At 41.5% G+C, this 23,458-nt stretch overlaps 2 long non-coding RNA genes across 2 annotated transcripts in view; one reads left to right on the top strand and one right to left on the bottom strand.

The window, feature by feature from the left end:
- The window catches only part of LOC135362041 (uncharacterized), a 220,363-nt gene that overhangs the window by 93,149 nt on the left and 103,756 nt on the right, over positions 1 to 23,458 (top strand). The gene's annotated exons all lie outside the window — the stretch shown is intronic.
- On the bottom strand, positions 3,198 to 8,939 carry LOC135362040 (uncharacterized). Its single transcript, XR_010406328.1, has 3 exons — positions 8,702 to 8,939; positions 4,527 to 4,647; positions 3,198 to 4,038 (listed from the first exon to the last, which is right to left on the bottom strand). It is a non-coding gene; the product is annotated as an uncharacterized LOC135362040 (long non-coding RNA).

Here is a 23,458-nt window from a genome sequence, read left to right on the forward strand (position 1 = left end):
ACACAGTGACACAATCATCCCCATTCCACACAGAAGATGAAGAATAATCAAGCAAGTGGACCAGGAGCAAAAGAAAGTGAGTGACAGGCATTCCAAACCACATGAAGTTACTGTTGATTTTTTTTTAATGAACGTACTGCATGGAGCACTGGGTATTATACGAAAACAATGGATCTTGGATCACCACATCAAAAATTAATGATGTACGGTGACTAACATAACATAATAAAATTTTAAAAATTTAAAAAAAAAAAAGAAAGTCCTCAACCGCTTTCAGTGGTGTAGTACAAAGTGCTGATTTGTATATGGATCCTTATCTCCATAACTACAATAACTTAACTTCATAAAACACTATACTTAGTATTCTGATTTCTTATAAGTTTCAAATATTTCAAAAGTCAGTACTTCATATTTCTTACAAAGAGTTATGCTCCTCAAGAGTAGAGACAATGTTTTGGAAGAAAGAAGGCTTTCAATAAATGTTTGTAGAGCTGCCGTCAAGTACCACACCTGACACTGGATGGCAGTAAACATTTATAAAAGACAAAGGGAAAAAGGCCCTTTTCACCTCCCAACCACCCCCACCCCCACCCTCAATATTTGTTTCCTATTGCTGCTCTAACGAATTATCACACCTTTAGTGGCTTAAAACAATACAAATTTATTATCATATACTTCTGTGGGTCAGAAGTACAACACGGGTATCACAGGGTTGAAACCAAGCTGTCAGCAGGGCTAGGTTCCTTTCTGAAGGCTGTAAGGAACAACTTGTTTTCTTGCCATTTCTGGCTTCTGGAAGCTGCATTCCTTGGCTCATATTCTCCTTCCTCCATATTCAGAGCCAGCAATAGCCTGTTGAGTCTTTCCCACATGACGTCACTCTGACATTTGCTCTTCTGGCTCCATTTTTAAGGTCCCTTGTGATTATATCAGACCTACCTACATTATCCGGGACAACTTCCCTATTTGATGGTCAGCCGTAATTCCATCAGCAACCTTGATCCTCCTTTGCCATGTAAGGGAACCTATTCACAGGTTCCAGGGATTAAGACACACACACACACACACACACACACACATCGGGTGGCCATTATTTGCCTAGCACACCCTCTCAAAAAAATAACCAATGATAAATCATCAAAGGCATGGCAGCAATGACAGGAAGAAGTCATATATGCATTTCTTTTTCTTTACTGTCAATCTCTCTTCGTCCTTTGTTGTTTAATATTCTAAAGAGAGCTTTCCAGGGCAAACTAAAGATCAAACTATGAAGGTTTTTCCCAAGTTCACAATAACCACTAAGTTTCTCTCCTGGATGAATTCTTAGGTATAGAGAAAGGCTTTAGGCTGGGTCCTTTTCTTTTTTTCTTTTTTTTTTTTTTTTTAAGATTTTATTTATTCATTTGAGACACAGAGATACAGAGAGCATGAGCAGGGAGAGAGGCAGAGGGAGAGGGAGAAGCAGGCTCCCCGCTGAGCCAGGAGTCCAACGCGGGGCTCGATCCCAGGACCCTGGGATCATGACCTGAGCCGAAGGCAGCCGCTTAACTGACTGAGCCACCCAGGTGCCCCTGGGTCCTTTTCTAATAAAACTCTTTAAGAGTAAGCAATGATCTGTCACAAGAAGTTGTCTCACAACAATGATACTTTAAGGGGATTTCCCTTCAGCATGAATTTCCAGATGTCAAGCAAGAGGATTCCTCAGGCCAAAAGACTTTCCATGGTAGTTACATGCCAAAATTCTTTCCCTAGTGTGAGTTATCTAATGTCAAGCGGGGAGGGCTCACTAGCACAAGGCCTTCCCACATCTCTTCCCCTCACCCTCCCTAGCGCAAACGCTCCGGTGCTGAGGAATGAGCTGAGGGCAAATGCTTTCCAATACCATGTGCTCCTCAGGCTCTTCGCCAGTGTGGTTCCTTGTGGCTCTCCTGCCTTCTCTGCCCTCAAAGGGTTTTTCTCCAGTATGAGTTGGTATGCAAGAGAAAATTGAAGCAGTGGGTGAAGGCCTCCCTACATTCTTTGTGCTCACAGGGTTTATCTGCAGGTTTATCCCAATCCACTGGTGCTGCATGAGGTGTGATCTGTCCTCGAAGGCCTTTTCACACCTGATACCTATATGGCTTTTCCCCAGGGTGGACGGTATCGTGTTGGATGGGGGATCTGTCCTGGCAGCCATAGGGCTTTTCTCCAGTGTGAATGTGCTGGTATCACATGAGATGTGACCCATGGATAGAGGCCGCGCCACACTCAATGCTCTCAGAGGGCTTCTTGGTGTCCTCCTTGTGTAATAAGCTAAGGAAGAGCTGTCACAAAAGGCTTTCCTGCATTCCCTGTACCCAAAGGGTTTTTCTCTAGCGTGCATTATTTTATGCTGGACAAAAGCAGAGTGGCATGTGAAGGCCTCTCCACATTCACTCCCCTCATTGGGCTTCTCAGCATGGAGAGCGTCAAATGAGGTGTGCTCTGTCGAGAAACTCTTTGTGACACTTGTGGTGCTCACAGGATTTCTTTCCAGAGTCAGTCTGCTGATGTTGAACAAGGAGGAAATACCTCTTATCCCCTTCCCCGAAGTCCTTGCATTGGTAGGAATTCTTCCCTGGATGAAGCATGGGGTCTTTACTTGGTCAGGATGAACCCTGTTCATAGGCAGAATCTCCTGGAGAGAACTGCTGTCATAAAACCCTTGAGAGCATGCTATCATCTGTCCCCAGACTGTGGCATTCGAGGCTCATATTCCAGGGAATGTCTTCTGGAGGATTGGCCATGCTCTCAAGCACCTTTCCTGCATTTCTGAAGGCCCTTCCTTGCTGATCTCTGGCTCATCCCACTCTGGAACCCCCTGAGGCTCCTGGAGTCAGGTGTCCTTGGAGCAAGGCTCCTGAGTGGTCAGCTCTGTGGTGTCAGGTTTTGCTTGGTTGCCTAAAGGGAATCTTGTATATAAAAGGTGGCTATTAGGAGACAGAGAAGAAGCAAAATTACCACTTCAGGGGGAAATGAAGATGAAAATAGTGTCTCTGTGCCTGCTGTGTTTTGACATTTCTGAAGCCTCCGTTTGCAATTTCTTTCTTTTCTGATCCTTGGATTTCTGACATCTTTAAAGGGAAATTCAGGAAGATAGGTTCAGGCAGGGGACAGAGGGACTAGAGTGAAAACTGCTCCTTGAAGTGCAGATTGGGGATGAGTGGATATCATTTCAAAGTCAAGGGCCATCTTCTAAATTGAGACTCACTATACTGGCCGACTTTTCCTTCCTTACCAAACCCTGAGAGGCTGGGATAATGAAATGAGTGGGGCAGGTGTGACACGTGAGCTACACTCGCGGAATGGTAGCTTCTTCTCTTGACACTGAACCCACAAGAAAAGGGGGAGAAAGGAACAGTTTTTTCCAGATGCCAGTGCCATTTGATGAGTGGTCTGTGCATCCTCTACAGTCATCTCGTGTAACTGGAGGATCTTGGTCCATACCATAGGAAATGAAGAACAGCCCTGGGAGGTAGGCCTCTGGGAACAACCAAGCTTTAAACCTTTTTTTTTTTTTTTTTTTTAAGATTTTATTTATTTGACAGAGAGAGACACAGCAAGAGAGGGAACACAAGCAAGAGGAGTGGGAGAGGGAGAAGCAGGCTTCCCACGGAGCAGGGAGCCCGATGAGGGACTCGATCCCAGGACCCCGGGATCACGACCTGAGCCGAAGGCAGACGCTTAATGACTGAGCCACCCAGGCGCCCCCGAGCTTTAAACCTTTAACTGAGACTGTGTTTTCCGCTAAAGGATACCAAGGGGCAGTAACGGTAAATGCCTTCTGGACGCCAGGCTCACCTTTCTTCTTGGAAAATAGTTCATCACCAAGGGCCCCTGCTGTGGGGGCTCTGAGGACCCTCTGACCCCTGGGCCAGCCAGCTTCCTTCTTGTGGAAATCTGGGATAAGGATCTCAGATTGAGGCCAGCCTATGATGGGCACTGGGGTGAGAAGGTGAGGGAAAGAGAGGCTCAGGTGGTCCTTTCCTGCCTCCAGGATGCCCATGCAGGAAAGCCGGACTGCAGAGAGAGACGAGAATAAGGATGTAGAACTCGCAGAGAAAAGTAGAGGCAAGGAATCTGGGGGCCTCAGAGAGTGATCTGCAGCAGAAAGAGCCAATCAGCTGCATAGAGAAGACACACAGAAGCCATGACAAGAGACACGGAGGCCAAGGTGTATCGTGGTTCCTTTCAGTTCCTGATTTCAGTCTCTCACGGAGCCCAGCTGGACATTCTGCTCTTGGCTTCTGCAGTATCTCCCCATGCCCTTCCAATAAATTCTCCCTTTGTTTTGAACCATTTTGAAGGGGACTGTGATCCTGGTCCCACCTATCCTTGCTAGACACACAGGGAGACCAGGCAGGATATAAGACGCAAACAAGGCAGGAACTGTGGGAAGGAGAGAGGGAAGGTTCTCATATTGTCTGGCCTAGCCAGGCCTGAAGTGTGAGGGCAGAAAGAAAGAGACTGCAGGCTCCCCCCAGGGGGCACCTTAAGTGAAAACCTACCCAGTGAGAGGTTATCTAGGTCTGCAGCATCACCTCCTGGTACAGGGACCTTTGGGCTCAGTCTTTTGGGCCAGGACCTCCAAGGGAAGGTCATGGCCACATCCTCAATGGTCGCTGATCCCTAGGAAGTCAAAGAGAGGCAAGGATTAGAGTCTGTCACTCCGTTGCTGGAAAAGATCCAGGGGTACCCAAGGTCCGAATCACTGTGCACCTCCTGAGGGCCTTGCTCTGTGCTGGGCTCAAGGGAGCGGTGGATGCTGCCTTTGCACAGAATGCAATTGTGTTAGAGTAAAAAGTCTGCTATGGGGGAAGCCAGTGGAGAATGACAAAAGACGATAACACGCCTCAGTGTCCTGAGAGGCACAGATAGTATGCACTCGAGGACGTCAAAGGAGGAAATAATAACAGTAATTATCACACCAATGATGGTAACAGCAGCTGCTGCTGAGGCTCATTGGTCCTCGCTGTGCACCTGACTGTGCTGAGTGCCCACTTGCCTGCTGTGTGACCTTGGGGAAGTCACTTCATTTCTCTGAGCAGTGAATTCTGTATCGATAATACTAATCATTCGCACTTCGGCAGGCTGTTGTCAGAATGCAAGAGAAAATGTTCATAAGGCAGACACTGGAATGCCTGGCCCATGTCTATGCTCACTATGTTTTTACTACTTGTATTAATCTTCCCACAGCCAAGGTCAACACCATGATCATGTCCATGTCACAGCCAGTGTTCCGAGGCTCAGGGAGATCTAGCAAGTCAAGCAGAATCACATATCTAATAAGTGGAGATCTGAACCTAGGTCCCTCTGGCTCAGGGTCTATGTGTATAACCCCCATGCCCCTCCATCACTACAATAAGGGTGAGATGAACATGCAGCAAACGATAACAATAGTACAGTCTTGCCCACTGGGACATGTCTCAGCAGCTGGAAGGGGCCCTCAGCAACCACACCAGCCCTCTCATGCCTCCTTGAACAACCTATGTCCCTACCTTTGCCCATGCGGTTCCCTCTGCCTGAAATGCTCCCTATGCCTTCCTCATTAGGATGCCTAAACCCATTCTGCAAAGTTGACATCAGGTGCCATCCCCAGGCCTCCCCAGCCCACTATGGGTACTATCATGGTTAGGAGTGGAGGCTCTGGTGTTTGGCATATTCAGTTGGAGTTTCAGCTATTTAAGAGCTGTGTGACCTTGGGCTGGTAACTTGACTTCTCTGAGCCTCAAGTTTCTCTTCTGTGAAGGATAAGAACAGAATCAAATTTTAAGGAGGTGAGAGTTAAATGTGGTGGTACAGAATAACTGTCCCTCAGTGCATATCAAGGGCTCACGATGAAGGCCAATACTTTATGGTTGTTTTGTTACTACTATTTTTCCTATTTACTCCAACAGCACAACCTGGAAAAGCTCAATCTAGCCTGCATCTTTGCTTTTGTAATTGTGCCAAATTCCCTGCACAAAAATGCCAAAATGAGAGCAGGCTGGGACAGGGGCTATTTTAGCTAGAACTGCCAGGAAAGGCCTCATCAAAGAGGTGATATTTGAGCAGAGCCTGGAAGGATATGAAAGGGCAGCCAAGGAGAGATCTGGCAACAGTGTCCCCATCAGAGGCAACTCCAAAGGCCAAAGCTGGGAGGAAGTGGGAAAGAGTTTGACACATTCAGGTTGGCCTGGCTGGATGGCAGTGAGCAAGGGAAGAATAGAAGGGGACAAGGTCGGAGATGGTCTCCAAGGATGGGACTTTCCAAGGCATGGTAGGGAGTCCATGAAGGGTAGCACTTTGCACTCAATAACTGAGCACCTGTTACAAACCAGCACTGCTCTAGGCCTGTGATAGAGCACAGAGAGAAGCTTACATTCCAGGGTTGGAGACAGATCATCTACAAGGAACTAAACAAAAGATCAGGAGAATCCTAAAGACAACAAAATAAGAGTAAGGAAACAAGAGACTGGGGGCAACTTTCCATGAGGCAACCAAGAAAGGCATCTCAGAGGAGGGGACACTGGATCAAGCCTGCAATGAAGTGAGGGACTGGATTGAGCCATGTGACAGCAAAGATAAAAATAAGGCAAGACCTGACAGCCATCAGGGCTGTGATGAGAGTAAACGGGATGGCTGCTAGAGAACTGAATGGGCCTGGTGTATGTTTACATCCAAACTATAAACTGAAACTGGGTTCAAACTATAGCACTGCCTCATACCAGCTGCACAAACTTACAGGACTCAACCTCCCTGTGCCTCAATGTCCTGATCTGTCAAATGGGCACAATGGTACCCATCCCATAGGGCTATTGTTGATATCAAACACTTTAGTACATGTCAAGTGTGGAGTATCAGCTTTTACTGTCTACAGGATTAACACCTTGGTGAAATGAGGTGATGAGCCTTTGAAAATGTGGGTGGCTTTCCTGCTTTTAAGCATTTAAGTGGATGTGATCGTTAATACTTGATTTTCATGGGCACCTGGGTGGCTCAGTTGGTTGGGCGACTGCCTTCGGCTCAGGTCATGATCCCGGAGTCCCGGGATCGAGTCCCACATCGGGCTCCCTGCTCGGCAGGGAGTCTGCTTCTCCCTCTAACCCTACCCCCTCTTGCGCTCTCTCACTCTCTCAGATAAATAAATAAAATCTTTAAAAAAAAAAATACTTGATTTTAATCAAATGTTTAGAGGTAACTTTTCAAACAATTAGTAAGAATTTGTGTGAATTTAACTAGCTAAATCTGTAAATTTAAATTTCTATTGTGTGTTTCTATTTAGAGAAATGTTTAAAGAAGCAATCATTTCCTAAATAAGTAAATAAATTCTTGGCGGGGGGTGGGGTGGGAGGGGGTCTAAGCAGGCCAGTGAGATACTGGTTCTTTCAGCAATGCAGCCTGTATGTACTCCATGGTCCCCTGAAAGAGAACCTGCTCAAATAAATGTCCATTAGAATACTGGACCAACCCTCCTGCTGGAAGAGCTGGAGAAGCTGATGCACCCTTGCCCTGGTCTGGCCTAGGCTGTTCCACTGACCTAGCTAACTCTTCCCTTGCTCACAGGGATTAGACACAAGGTCCTGCTAAGCCCACAGGGCAGTGAATATACACCACCCACAGCCCCGTCTCTACCCCTGCCTGGCTCTTCACCCACTACTCCTTGTCCCTGGCCTACCCTCCCCCAATTAACAGCCAGAACCCGATGGGACTGAAGGCCCCCTCCTCTCTGGAGGCAGCCTCAGGGATGTCCAACCTTGTGCCTACCCTCCAGCATTTCCATCTCTCACTTCAGACCCATTTCAAATAACAACCTTAAGGTTCCCTCTCCTAAATCCACTCCCCAAGCTATATCCTGGTCCAGATCTAAAACTCCCTTGGACATCCCCAGTGTAGACCCCTCCTGGAACTTCAGACTTGCTTGTCCATCTGTCCATCTCTTTCTTTCTCCCCCCGCCCCCCCCCCCCCACTCTTCTGGAACATCTCAGAATCACCAAGTCCAAAATGCAACCTCTGGTCTTCCCCTCTGCAACCTGCTCCCTCCACCCAACTTCTTCCTCTCCATTCTCCCAGATGTTCAGAAAAAAAAAAAAAAAAAGAAACAACAAAAAAACACTTGGGGTGGTCCTTCACTCCCTACTTTCCTTCACAGCCTCTGATGCAGCAGTAAGTGGGCTCTATCCCTAAGCTCTCTATCTCTCCTCAGGGTACTTTGCCCTCCTCTACTGCCATCACTGGTCTGGACTCCATCCTGACGCTCCTGGACTCTACTACTGCAGTCTCCTCATTGGTCTCCCTGCCTCCACCTTCATCGCCACTCTCCCCCCACCCCCAATCTCCCCTGAGCAACCTTTGGGGAAACTTAAAATCCTAACGCAGATCGTGTCCCTGTTGTGTTCACAACTCTCCATGGCTTGTAGCGCCCTAGGAAGAAAGGTCCAGCTGTTCGGGTGCCTTTCCGCCCCTCAGGCTCTATTCCATGCAGACACCGCACGGATGCTCGGCTTCCCTCAAGGTTTCCCAAGTGCTCCCTACCCAGTCGCACAGCCAAGCCTTTGTACATGCTCGTCCTTCAGCTGCAATGCCCCCACACCTTCTCCCACTGGCTGTCAGAAACCGGACCTCAGCCGGCGCCCTCATTGGGAGCTTTAGGATCGGGAGGTGGCGTCGGGCGGGTGACCACCCGGGAATGGCAGCACCCACCTGCGCCGGGTCCAACAGCGCAGCCGCCGCCATCAGAGCCTGCTGGCGGAGTTAGGCCGGGAGACACGGGGGTGGGGTGGGGGGGTGGACCCGAACTCCGTGGTCCCCAGCCCGGCCCCCGCGGCGGGTGACACCGGGCAGCGACACTGCCGAGCCTCAAACTCGGCTCTGTGCAGTGAGGACAACACTTTCCCTTCCGTCACCTCGGGTGTGACACAGTGCTCCGGCGCCTGGAACAGATAAAATAACCGCCGCGAGGACAGTGCCAGAAGTCCCGCCCCGACGTGGCGCGTAGTGCACCGGCACGTCCCTCTCCAGCCTCTTCATTGGCCAGCAACAACGCTGCTCATGGAGGACAGCCTTCTGGGTGTTGTAGTTCCCCAGCGCCAGGCAAAGGCCAAGGGTCTGGGAGCTAATAAACATGAACTCGTTCAATACAGTAGTCTCAGACAGGACCCTGGTTGCGAAGACGGAGGAGGCATGCAAAGGGTTCCTGAAGCCGATAGGCAAGGGTGTGTCCTGCCTCTGGTTCCCTCAGGGAAACAAATCTCCCCTGCCTGTATAGTTAGAAATTGTGTTCCAAAGTAGCTAGCAACACCGTTTTATCCAGATATGTCTTACTCTATATCCAATTCATTTGACACATAGGAGATCTACCTGGGGAAAAAAAATGATTCACCAAGAGCCATTTTCTGGGGGGATAGTGGCTGCCATGGTCACAGTCAGCGTCTGTGGAAAAGGGGCCATCTGAACCCTGAGTAAAAGTTTGGGACAACATGATTTCATCGTCTTGCTGGGAAGTGGTTATAATTTCACCTGAAATCTCAGTGACAGGGTCTGCAAGGGAGTTGAAACTATCCCAGAAAAACAGTTGTGAAATATCTACTTAATTAAAGCTACTAATAATGATTATGCTATGAGAGTGGCAGAAATAGCTCTGGATAAACGTATCTGTGACATATGAAAAGGCTAGGATCTCATTTAGTTTGACCAGGGAACACAGAAGTCTGAGAAGCTGAGGACATGGTTACACTGGAAACCTGGCTACTCTGAGGCTTTGACTTTCTGAAGTATGATATATATATTTTTAAGATTTTATTTATTTACTTGAGAGAGAGAGAGAGAGCGGGGGGGGGGGGGCAGGAAGGGGCAGAAGGAGAGAGAGAGAGAAACTCAACCAGACTCTGCTCTGATTACAGAGCCCAAGGCGGGACTCCATCTCACCACCCTTGAGATCACTACCTGAGCCTAACCCAAGAGCGGGTCGCTTAACCAAATGGGTCACACAGGCATCCCTAATGTGTGATATTTTAAATCATTCTTGAGAATACTGAGCAATACCAACTTGAAGAGAGGCGAAGTGGGAATTCAGGGAGTTTTCAGAATGGTAATAACCAAGTACTCACACAATTACTCGTAAGTAACCCATTGGTTTGATAACTTACCTTCTCTCCACAGATCCCTAAATTTTGTCTCACTCTCAAGCTTAAGCAGGCACTGTGATGCAGCGCATTCCTGGCTGTCCTCAAGAGACACATTTCCTGTTAACCCTGCACTCCCATCCCCACCAAATCATGCAGGCCACTCACCCCCACAGCTTCCCATCCCTGGCAAAGTTCCTGCTAGCCCTGCTTACCCTTCCCTATTTAAAAAAAAAAAAAAAAAAGCCTTTTTCTGCTCAATTTTGAGGTGCCGGTGGATCTTGTGGTCAGAGCATTCTCCCTATTACAACAGTCTTTTCAAATAAATTCTTTCTTTACCTAACTCTGGATTTGTTTTATTATTTGACAGCTTTATAGAGCTATGACTCAACACAAGACTGGACCTCACTTACAGAACCCTGTCATACCTGCCCAATATCTAATTGGCACCTTGCAAATTCTTTGAACTCCTCTCTTGTTCATGAATTTGGGAATCCTTTGGTAAATTCAATTCTCAAACCAGTGCGCTCTGGGCATCATGTCTATGCACAGTAAGGAATTACTTTGTTTGGGTAAAGAATTTTTTCTTTGGCATTTTGAGGTCTCATTCCCTAACTCATGAGAAGAAACCTTCCCTACTCTTCTGTGTGAGGACTCCTTCCTTTTCCTTTGGGAACTGGGGGTTCCCAATTTCCTTGGCCCTTCAGACAAGAACTGTACCAGGTGAATAATCAAGCAGGACTATTTCCTGGCTTCTTTAAGGTCTTATCTCTGATTTCATTGACTAATGCCATGGGTAACTCTCACTCTACATTCCCTGCTGACTATCTGCCCCACCATTATGGCATTAATTCAGTTCATCTTCAAAAATGGCAAAATTTTACTACAGACAATTTAGAATTTCAGTGGCCTCTCTGGGAAACATGGGATCTCCCCATACTGGATCACCAATTACCTATCCCTTCCTATCACCTGCCCCCCCATCCTCCTTCCTCCTTTTCATGACCTTCAAACTTCCCTTCAGCTCCCTTAAATCCTTTGATCTGTCTGTCCCCCATTAACACTCCTACCTCCTCTATCCCTCTATCCCTCTATCCACTTCTGCCGAACTTTTTCCATCCCCCTTGCGCCCTTCAACATCTTATAGTCACTTAAGCTCTAGGCCCCCCTCTCCCTTTTAGGAGTTCTTGAGGGGCTCAGGGACCCCAAGAGCAAATACCTAATGCTGAAAAAGCTAACTGGAAACAGGCTGGATGTTTTATCAACTCAGATGAGCTTTAGACCCCCAGATGGTCACTTGGTATCTCCTCAGTCCCTGCCGAAGATTTAATCCACAGCCTCCATAAGATTACATATCAGGGCAAAGAAAATTTTAAGGGTCTCCTCCACTAATATTGTTGGGGATGCTTCAGCTCTCATTATGAGTAGATAACTTCCACTTGCCCCATCTAACCAGAAATGCAGTCCTGATTTTTATAAAAATGTAAAGGTGTCCAAGAGCAAGAGCCAACTCTTTTTAACCAATGAGTTAAACATTTTAAATTAAAGCTGTTAGTTCTCTATTTGTGTCTGGCTGTATATGTATTTATGTATGTTCTTTTCCTACCCCCAGATAGTATTAACATATTAGATTATAAAATGTCTTAACTCTATTTTAATTGGCTTAAAGATAAATAAGCACTTCTCTAAATTAAATATTCCCAAAATTCACAAAAATTAAAGAAATTTAACATCTAGGATTTTTAAAAATATTCTTATGGAAACTAACCCAAATATTTTTTAAAGTTTTTATTTAAATTCCAGTTAACATATAGTAATATTAGTTTCAGCTGTACAAGATAGTGATTCAACACTTCCATACAATACTAGGTGCTAACCCAAATATTTTTATTATTATTTGTTTGTTTAAGAGAGAGAGAGAAAACACACATGCACATGCGTGGGGTGGGGGGTGAGGGAGAGGCAGAGAGAGAGAGAGAGAGAGAATCCTAAGCAGGCTCCACAGCCACTCTGGAGCCCTCCGCAGGTCTCAATCTCACCACCCTGAGATCATGACCTGAGCCGAAATCAAGAGTCAGAAGCTTAACTGACTGAGCCAGCCAGGTGGCTTCCACCCAAATATTTTTTTTTAAAGATTTTATTTATTCATTTATTTGAGAGAGTGAGAGAGAGAGAGAGAGAGAGAGAGCACACGAGAGGGGGGAGGGTCAGAGGGAGAAGCAGACTCCCTGCCGAGCAGGGAGCCCGATGCGGGACTCGATCCCGGGACTCCGGGATCATGACCTGAGCTGAAGGCAGTTGCCCAACCAACTGAGCCATCCAGGCGCCCCAACCCAAATATTTTTAAAACTCAAGTTCACACAAATAAATCTTGACAAACAAGACTAATTTAATATTATTAGTTTAATAAAATCAGGTATGTCTTCTGAGTTATCAAGTTTAGATAAAATATAAGCAGACTTTTTTATTCTATTTGTAATATTCTTCCTAAACTTATACAGGTTTACTGATTGAATAAACTAACACTACATCTATTAAATATTTAAGATTATAAAAAATGGAAATGTGTATTTAACCAAATTAAATCATTATCCTGACAAACTTTATTTTAACACTAATTATGTTTTGTAATATGTCAACTTGAAAACAGTTTTCAAAATCTTCTGGTAAATTAAAATCTCAGAGTTATGCTAAATTAATTAATGAATATTTATTAAATAATTAGATCATTTTTAAATAAGATAAATATTGAAATGTTAATTACTAAGCATACTTTTAAAGCTATATGTATTTGGGCCTATTAATGAATGTGTTCATTTTTGCCTCACTGAAAAGTTGTACTATAAGAGATAGTTACGGCTATAAAAATTGTAAGATGTATATTCATAAGCTCTGGTGATCTGCTACAAAATACTGGTGTATGACAGAAAGTTCACAATTATCCACCTCCCAGTTTTCTCTAAAATAAAAGTTACTGTGGATGAATGTTGTAATCAATATATGTGAGTGAATTTCTACTGGTAGCTATAATAGCATACAAGAACAACTTTGTATTCAAAGTAAAAAAAACACCTTTCTCTGTTCAATTTTGAGACACTTGCAGAACTTGTGGCCGAGCATTCTCCCTATTGCTGTGGTCTTTTCGAATAAAGCTCCTTCTAACATAAATCTAGATGTTTTTACTTGACGGTAAAAATGAACAGAAATTCTGCTGTTTAATGTTTATTCCTATTTAACAGATATTAATTAAACCCCTATTGTGTTTCAGGCACAGTTGTGGGTGCAAGGGACACATCCGAAACCAAAAGACATAGACCCCTATCCTCACGGGGCTTATCCTCTAGTCAAGGAAGATAGAAAGGAAACAGAAACAACCAAATAGTTCAATACCACATACAGAGAAAGTTACGGGTGATGAGAAATGGGGAATTCCACCCCCGCCCAGAGGGCAGTAAGGGAAGGACTTATTAATCTAGGGCATTTAAGCAAAGACTTTAAAAAGTGAGGGAATGACTTTGCTGGTATCTTGGGAATAAATTCTAGGCAGAAGAAACAGCCAGGACAAAAGCCCTAAATTGGTATTGTCTGTGTGCTTCTGAAAAAGCAATGAGGCTGGTGCAAATGGATCCAGGTGAGCGAGGAGGAGAGTAGAACGAGATGAGCTGCTGGTGAGAGACAGCCGGCAGGAAAGGGAGGAAAGTAATATTAAATTTATTTTCCATTTACATGATGAATTGGTTCACAGTACACAAACTGTACTGTGCTGTGATAGTAAAGAGAAGAGGCATTTGTCATAGTCTGAAGGCAAGGAGATAGGGAAGGGTGCTTTTACGTAAAGACACCTGAGGTGAATCCTCAACCGCCAGAAGTAGGTAAACAAGTGAGAGGGTGGGAAAGTGTTTTCCAGACAAAGCGAGGGGGGAGAATTCGCAAAGGCACTGAGTCCCAAGAAAACACTGGTTCTTCGGGAGTACATGTGTAGAATATGACTACAATTTAAGGTAGGTTGGGGGAATTGGGAGGAAAGATGGCCCTGCAGATATAAAGAGGTCAGAACTTGAAGGGACACCTGGGAATATGTTAATTTAATGGCTGTATTACGCTGCTTGGAAATAGCTTTATTGTTTTCTAATTATAAATATATACTCAGTGCGAAATAATCTGGAAATGCAAGAAAAGCTATAAAATAATAAAATTAGAAAGTGCTGATAATGCCATCTCAGAAATATATACTGTTAATATTTTGGAGCTTATTGTTCTACCTTAAATGTTTATAATGTAGACAATATATATAATTAGATGGGTACATATACGTAAATGAATATACATTTTTTTTATTTTGTAGAAATTGAATCAAACTCTACATGCTGTATTGTAGTCTTCCTTTCAACACAATATTTTGGGAAAATATTTCCATGTCAACAAATATATATCTGTAATCTTTTCTAATGATTGCTATAGCCTTCAGATTCTTGAATAACTTCATATTGGATGCAAGTTTCATGAAGATAGGGACCATGCGTGTCTTGTTCATTGTAGCGTCCCTAACATCTAGCAGCATCTAGAACATAAAAAAACCTTAATGTGCTTAATTGTGGATTTTTAGGTGTCTTTACAATCATTGCTATTATAAACAATGCTGCTGTGGAGAAATATATGCATATATGATTGCAAACTCTTTGGTAATGTTTTTAGATTACATGCCTAAAAGTTGAAATGCTAAGTAAAAAATGTACGTTCTTTTTAAGGCTTTTTATATCAACTGGCAACTGCCCTTCAGAAGAGTTTTTAATGCCAATTCATAGTCCGACTGAAAATGGATGAGAATGCCATTTTCCTCACGTACTTGCCAACCCTTTATTGGAACAGTAGTATTCATGTTTGCAAATATATGTGAAAAAGTAATCTCACTTTAAAACATATATGTATATTTGATTTCTAGTGAGAAAATATTTTTTCATATTTTATTGATGTTGATCACTGGTATTTCTTCTTTGGTGAATTTCTTGATTACGTCTGTTGCTGTTTCTCATTTTGTGTTTGTCTTTTTCATATTTATAACTTTTTGCATATAAAAAGCTTTTGGCACCTTGTCTAGGCATTGAATGTTGTAGTTGCTTCTGTAACATTAATTTTACCTGTTCCCAATTGTATAGCATTCACACGGTTTGGAATGGATTAACCCCTTTCTCCAGGAGTAGACTCTGATTGGTCTACAGTTTAGAGGATAATTCTACCTTCTGTCCTTGGTGATTAATTCAGGTGCTGGCCCCTAATTCAGGCCTAGGCCAATCAGCGATTAGTTCAGAGGTGGCCAGTAGTAGCACTCCCATGGAGGAATACTAAACTAAGACAATTGAGAAATTACACCCTACATTCCACAGGGATAGGCACTAGTCCAAGCTCAACTGGATCAGGTGATGGAAATACTCCCTGAACAGAGTGATTGAGTTTAAGAGTAATCAGAAATAAACTTAAGACACGTTTTGTATTACGGGAAGTAGGACATCTTCTCTCCTTGCAATTCACAAAAAATTATATAGCCCAAGCTGCAAGTCACAACTATCTCATGAGTATGAAGAAAGCCAACCTGAGGATGAAGCCAGAACTAGAAGGAGTATGGAATCAAGAGAAACACAGACAATGAGATCCAGAGCTCTGTTATAACCATACCAGATGCCTACTCAAACTGATAAAATAGAATTTTCTAGAAGTATTTTAAGGCAGTTTAAGAATATATGAAGGTAAAATAAATTTTTTATTCTACTTATTCTTAATTGATCTATTTTATAACTGTCCAAAGTAATAATCCAACAACATATTAGGTCATTACAGCATATGGATAAGTGAAATAAAAGGCTGCAATGTTATAAGGGACAGGAGGGAGGAATTGAGAACATTCTATTATGTGACCTTCATATCCATGAAGTGATAGAATGTTATTTGAAAGTTGACTTGGATCAGTTGTAAATTTATATTGTAAACTCTTGGGTAAAAACTAAAACAATTTTTAAAAGTATAATTGATATGGTAAGAGAGGAAAGAAAATGGAATCATATAAAATGTTCCACTAAACCAGAGAAGGAAGAACAAGATGGGAAGGGGGGAAAAAACAAGTGCAACTAATGAAAACAGTTACAAACATGGTAGGTATTAATCAAATATAACAATAATCACTTTAAATATAAATAGTCTAAATACACCAATTAAAAGACAGATACCAACATAGTGGATAAAAAAAAAAGACCCAGCTATATGTTGTCTATAAAAAAAGTAACACCGAGAAAGTGTAGTATACTTCAAGGGAAGAGGAAAAATTAAAATGAACTCAGGGGAAACATATCTGAACCACTAAAACAGATAAACCTGTTAAAAAGGACAGGCAGTTAACATTTAAACAAAAGCAAGGGGAAAACAAATTTATGGAAAGTAAAAGATCTTTATAAAATGATGTTGATTATCTCCAGTCTGATACACAGATAATTTAAAAATAGGCCTATTTGCAACATTCACTAATGAAAAAATTCCCCAATACCTAAGCCTCCCAAATTAAAAACCATCTGCTGCACAGCAATCACAGGTGGTATAGTTGAGAGGTAAGAAATACTTGATAATGGCAAAACCAGTTTCTTAGCTTGTGAAAGCAACTGAAGAAAGTACAGAACTTGGAAAATACACCTAAGAACGCATTAAAAAGAATTGTTAAAAAATCCTGCCTCCCGGGAAAATATTTTATTTTTGTTTCTTACTGTAAGCTCATTTTAAAATCGAGATGACTAGAATTTATGGCATGGGGAGTTTCACCTCATTTGTATTTCAAGATTTTCTTTCTACTTGTTCTGATTTGATGTTTCCCATTCAAACAACTACCTTATTGTGATCTTGTGGCCTCTATGAAGTATTTTTGCCCATTTTTCTTGATGTAAATGTTTTTCCATATGTCTTATTTTTTGCTTTTTATTTAGCATGCAGTTTGAAGGATTTTAAAGTCAGATAAAATAAAGTCAAATTAATCAATTGGTCCAAGAAATATTTGTTGAATACCTCCTTTGGGCATTTACATCAGCAAGCACAAGAAAGAAAAACTCCTGTTTTCAAGGAACTACATTGGAGAGAATTAATACCTTACATGTTATTCAACAGTCTTTTATATTATTTATAATTATCCTCTTGATAATTATATTAGGTATTTTAAAATATTTTATATAAGGAAACTGAGTCCTAGAGAGGTCAAGTGACTTGTGAACATCACATGGCTAAGAAAAAGCTGGGCCAAGTTTATAACCCAATTTTGCCTTTGACTTTCAGGATAACTTCAGGAAATGGCATTGTTCTTGTTACAGGAATGATGATGCTATATTTGAATGAAGAATGTTTCTGAAAGCAAACGGGAAAATGACCAAGCACAGCTACTGAGCCCCAGCCTGCATGTTTAATCTTTTAGGATTTAATGAGCATTTGCTGATTTCTGATAAATCTCCCTTTCTTCCAGTAGAGACATAACCTCTTCTGATGCTGGGTTTATATGAGAATCAGAATAGTTCAAGCATTTTGACCCAATATTTGGGAAGGGGCTTTGTTTACAGAGAGCCTAACATAAATAGTTGAATGTTTACAATGGATCTTAAATTGTAGGGGGAAAAGTCCTTAGGACCAAAATATATGAGAATAAAATAAAGCTATGTATTTTCTTATCATAATAGGTCAGATTCTCATCAGAAAACATTTTTTTCTAATAATGCATCCCTTTGGAACTATGCAAAATGTATTTTAGAAGAATTATATAACTTGTTATTATAGAGATAAATGTATCTCTTTTTCTATAATTTCCTTCTTTGGGGGGAGAGTTAGATAATAGTATGTTGATTACACACTGTGATGGACACCAAAAAATAGTAAAAACAAAAATAAACCAAACATTCCCAAAGCAGGTTTTATTTTGTTCTTGATGCAGTTTCTTTTTACGTTCTGTTTTGTTTTATGTGGTTCCCCTTGAATGATTACTTTCACTCACATGGACTTAACTTCTTACCATACTTCAATAACTCCTATTCTGAGTTTTCTTCTGAATTCTGAGACCACATTTTTCTACTACTACCTGGACATCTCCACTTGGGTGACACAGTGGCAATGAAAACTCGGGTAGGACTGGAAGCAACTTAATTATCTTCTCCCATACACGTGTCCCTCCTTGTATTAGCCTAAACCAGTTAATATCTCCACTAGCTATACTCCATCTCCCTGGAGAGATATAGAAGCCATTCTTAGTTCCTTGCCCTCTCTAATCACCCATTGTCAACAGGTCCTGTCAATTCCATTCCAATAACTCAAGGGTGCCCCCTCTAATACATTCACAATGCTTTAGTTCATGTACTACTGATCTAATAGCCAAAATTCTGAAATATTAACATATCATGGTTATGATTAACCCAAATAAGTACAACAGTGCAGCTAGAAAGAGGCATGCATGCAATTAATGATTCTGATAATTGACTATGTAATATAATCTGGATAAGGAGGAATCTGAGGGTATAAGTGGGTGACAGAAATCAAAAGGATGTAAGTTCAATGTATTAGAGATGCTAGAAGGTGGTCAAAAATGTTGTGGTACTAAAGAGAGCGAGTTGGAAAGTGAGAAGGCTATGGTCAAGGAATGGGATCCTGGAGGAGTTGTGGTTACTGGAAATGATAAAGTCTAGGATGTGGCCATGGGAGTGACTGATTATAAGGAAGTGAAAAACAAGTTCACTGGAGGAAAGGAAAAGGAGCTGAGAAGACAGATGACTGGTAGGACCATCTGTGTTAATGTTGAAATTGTCCAGAATTAGGGCAGGAGTAGAGTCGGAGAGAGTTGCAGGGAGTCAGGAGTCTGTAAAAGAGGGACGATGGGGTCCATGTTGTGAAAAGATGAGATCTTTTTCAAATGATGGGATGTATATTGTTGATGATAATTTCCAGAGAATCCAGCAAATGAGTTTCAGGAGTTGAGGGGAGGTAGGAGAAATAGAAAAGAAAGATGTAATATGGATTTTAGAGTCCAGGAGAGAAAGAATGAATGACTCAGGACTCGGGTTCTAATGGGAACTGGCAGCAAATATAAATCATATATAAAAACAAGATGAAATCTATTTTTTATTGTGGTAAAAATATAGAACATGAAATCTAACCTCTTAACAAAATTTTAAGTGTTCTATACAGTCTTGTTTACTATTTGCCCCTTGTTGTACAACAGACTTTGAGAACTTTTTCATCTTGCATGGCTGCAACTCTATACTTCTTTTTTTCTTTTCCCTTCACCCATTTTCTTTTAATTTTTTGGGGGGGGAATTTTTTTTATTATGTTAGTCACCATACAGTACTTCATTAGTTTTTGATATAGTGTTCCATGATTCATTGTTTGCGTATAACACCCAGTGTTCATTGTGAAACTCTATACTTCTTGAGCATCAACTTCCCATTTCACAAATACCCCCAGTCCCCGGTGACCACCATTCTTACTTTCTTCTATGAGTTTGACTACTTGAATTACTATATGATTCCACTTATATGAGGTATTTGTCCTTCTGTGACTGGCTTATTTCACTTAGTATAATGTCCTCATCCATATTGTAGCATATGACAGGATTTCCTTCTTTTTAAAAGCTGAATTATATTCCAGTGTATGCATATACCACACTTTCTTCACCCAGTCATCCATCCATGGACCTTTATTTTTTTTTCAAGCTATCTTGTCCTTTATTTTTTTTAATTTTATTTTATTATGTTATGTTACTCACCATACATTACATCATTAGTTTTTGATGTAGTGTTCCATGATTCATTGTTTGTGTATAACACCCAGTGCTCCATTCAATACGTGCCCTCCTTAATACCCAACACCGGGCTAACCCATCCCCCCCCAGCCCCCTCCCCTCTAAAACCCTCATTTTGTTTCTCAGAGTCCATAGTCTCTCATGGTTTGTCTCCCCCTCTGATTCCCCCCCTTTCATTGTTCCCTTCCTGCTATCTTCTTTTTTTTTTTTTTTAACATATAATGTATTATTTGTTTCAGAGGTACAGGTCTGTGATTCATCAGGCTTACACAATTCACAGAGCTCATCATAGCACATACCCTCCCCAATGTCCATCACCCAGCTACCCCATCCCTCCCACCCCCCACCACTCCAGCAACCCTCAGTTTGTTTCCTGAGATGAAGAATTCCTCATATCAGTGAGATCATGATACTTGTCTTTCCCTGATTGACTTATTTCACTTAGCATAATACCCTCTAGTTCCATCCACCTTGTTGCAAATGGCAAGGTTTCGTTTTTTGATGACTGCATAATATTCTATTGTATATATACACCACATTTTCTTTATCCATTCATCTGTTGATGGACATCTTGACTCTTTCCATAGTTTGGCTATTGTGGACATTGCTGTTATAAACATTGGGGTGCACGTACCCCTTCGGATCACTACATTTGTATCTTTGGGGTAAAAACCCAGTAGTGCAATTGCTGGGTCATAGAGTAGCTCTATTTTCAACTTTTTGAGGAATCTCCATACTGTTTTCCAGAGCGGCTGCACCAGCTTGCATTCCCACCAACAGTGTAGGAGGGTTCCCCTTTCTTCGCATCCTCGCCAACATCTGTTGTTTCCTGACTTGTTCATTTTAGCCATTCTGACTGGTGTGAGGTGGTATCTCATTGAGGTTTTGATTTGTATTTCCCTGATACCGAGTGATGTTGAGCACTTTTTCATGTGTCTGTTGGCCATTCATCCATGGACCTTCAGATTGTTTCCACCTCTGTTCTATTGGGAATAATGTTACAAGGAACATGGGAATGCAAATGTCTTTTTGAGATCCTGATTTCAATTATTTTGGTTAAATACCCAGAAGTTGGACTGCTGAATCATATGATAGTTCTATTTTTAATTTTGGGGGTAACCTCCATATTGTTCTCCTGTTTTCCATAGTGGCTGCACCAACTTACACTCCCACCAACTGTACACAAGGGTTCCAATTTTCCCACATCCTTACCAACATCTTTTATTTTCTGTTTGAGATGTGTATTTATATATTTATATAACTATCTATCTAAGATGGCCATCCTTGCAGGTATGAGGTGATACTTCATTGTGGTTTTGATTCTCATTTCTCTCATAATTAGTGACATTGAGCATCGTTTCCTACATCTTTTGGTCAGTTTTTAAATTTTTTTCCAGCTTTATTGAGATATAATTGATATATAGCACTGTGTAAATTTAAGGTATAGATAGTATTAATTTGATATAAGTATATATTGCAAAATTATTACCACTATAGTCTTAGCTAGCACCTACATCATGTTACATAATTACCCATTTCTTTTTGTTGCTAAGAACTATTTATTTATTTATTTATTTATACCTTTTGGCCCCCTTCATCTATTTCTCTTATCCCCCATGCCATGCCTCTGGCAACACCAACCTTTTCTCTGTATCGATGAGCTTGGTTTGTTTGTTTAGATTCTACATGTAAGACAGATCATACAGTATTTGTCTTTCTCTGTCTTATTTCATTTAGCATAATGCCCTTGAAGTTCACCCATGTTGTAAGATCTAGTCTCTTAGCAGCTTTCAAGTATATAATGCAATACTATTAAGTATAATCACCATACTGTACATTGGATTTCCAGAATTTGTTTATCTTACACCTGAAGTTTATACCCTTTGACCAACATCTCCCCATTTCCCACACCCCTAACCCCTGGCAACCACCACTCCACTCTCTGTTTCCACGAGTTTTGGATTTTTAGATTCCACATATAAGTGATATCATACAGTATTTGTCTTTCTCTGACTTATTTTACTTAGAATAATGCCCTCAAGTTCCACCCATGTTGTTGCAAATGGCAGGATTTCCTTCTTTCTGATGGCTGAATGATATCCCATTATATGTGCATGTATACATGTATAAACATATATATAAATATATATCACATATAGAATATATATAACATATATAATTAATACATATAATATATAACATATATAAATATATTTATATATAGAACATCTTTATTCATCTGTTGACAAACATAGGGTATTTCCGTATCTTGGCTATTGTGAATAATGTTGCAATAAACATGGGAGTTCAGATATCTCTTCAAGATCAGGATTTCATTTCCTTCAGATACATACCCAGAAGTGGAATTGCTGGATCATACGGTAGTTCTATTTTTAATTCTTGAGGAACCTCCATATTGTTTCCCACAATGGCTGTAACAATTTACATTCTCACCAACAGCACACAAGGGTTACTTTTTCTCCACATTCTCACTAACATTTGTTAGCTGTTGTCCTTTTAATAACAGCCATTCTAACAAGTGTGATGTGATATCTCATTGTGGTTTTGATTTGCATTTTCCAGATGACTAGTCATATTGAACATCTTTTCATGTACCTGTTGGCCATTTGTATGTCTCCTTTGGAAAATGTTTACTCAGGTCCTTTGCTCATTTTAAAATTGGATTTTTTTTCTTGTTTTTGTTTTTTTGCTATTGAGTTATATGAGTTATTTATATATTTTGGATATTAACCCCTCCTGAGATATATGACTTGCAAATATTTTCTCCCATTCTGCAGGTTGCCTTTTCATTTTGTTGTTTCTTTGCTTTTGGTGTCACATACAAAAAAATCTTTGCCAAGACCAACGTTATGAAGTTTTTCTCCTATGCTTTCTTCTAGGAGTTTTATAGTTTCATGTCTTCCATTTAAATCTTTAGTCAATTTTGAGTTTCTTGCCGTGTGTGGTATAAGATAAGGGTCTAATTTTATTCTTTTGCATGTGGATATCCAGTTTCCCAACACCCTTAGTTGAAGAGAAGGTAGGATGAAATTTAATCATGATAATCACAGGCAGGAAGAGGTGACAAGCCTGTAGGAAAGGCACTGGGGTGAGGGGCCTTGCCAGGTACAGATAGAATTCTGGGGCTCCCACTTGATCCCTGATGATGGTTGGATGGAGTCCTTCAGAGAGGTGTTATCACTCTCAGCACACAAGCTCCTCTTGACCTCTGCTGAAAAAAGCCTCAGAGCCAGCAGTATGGCGCTCTCATTGTGAGTCCATGAGCACTTTGTTGGCTTCTGCCCTTGGTTTCTGCAAAGGAGTGGTGTTAATACAAGGACATGGAGTTCTTCCTGACTTCTGGTAAAAGAAACCTCTGATTTAAATAGCTTCAACCTCTTCTATGTCAACTATATTTCAATATTAATTAAATTAATTAATAACTTCAACTCCTACCCCCACAGCAGTTTGTCTATGTTTTTTTTATTATATTTTCAAAACAGATTTCTTTTTTTTAAAGATCT

This window comes from Mirounga angustirostris, unplaced genomic scaffold, assembly GCF_029215605.1.
Source record: "Mirounga angustirostris isolate CCGP_5_RB_7025 unplaced genomic scaffold, mMirAng1.0.hap1 SCAF_11, whole genome shotgun sequence".
NCBI classification, from domain to species: Eukaryota; Metazoa; Chordata; class Mammalia; order Carnivora; family Phocidae; genus Mirounga; species Mirounga angustirostris.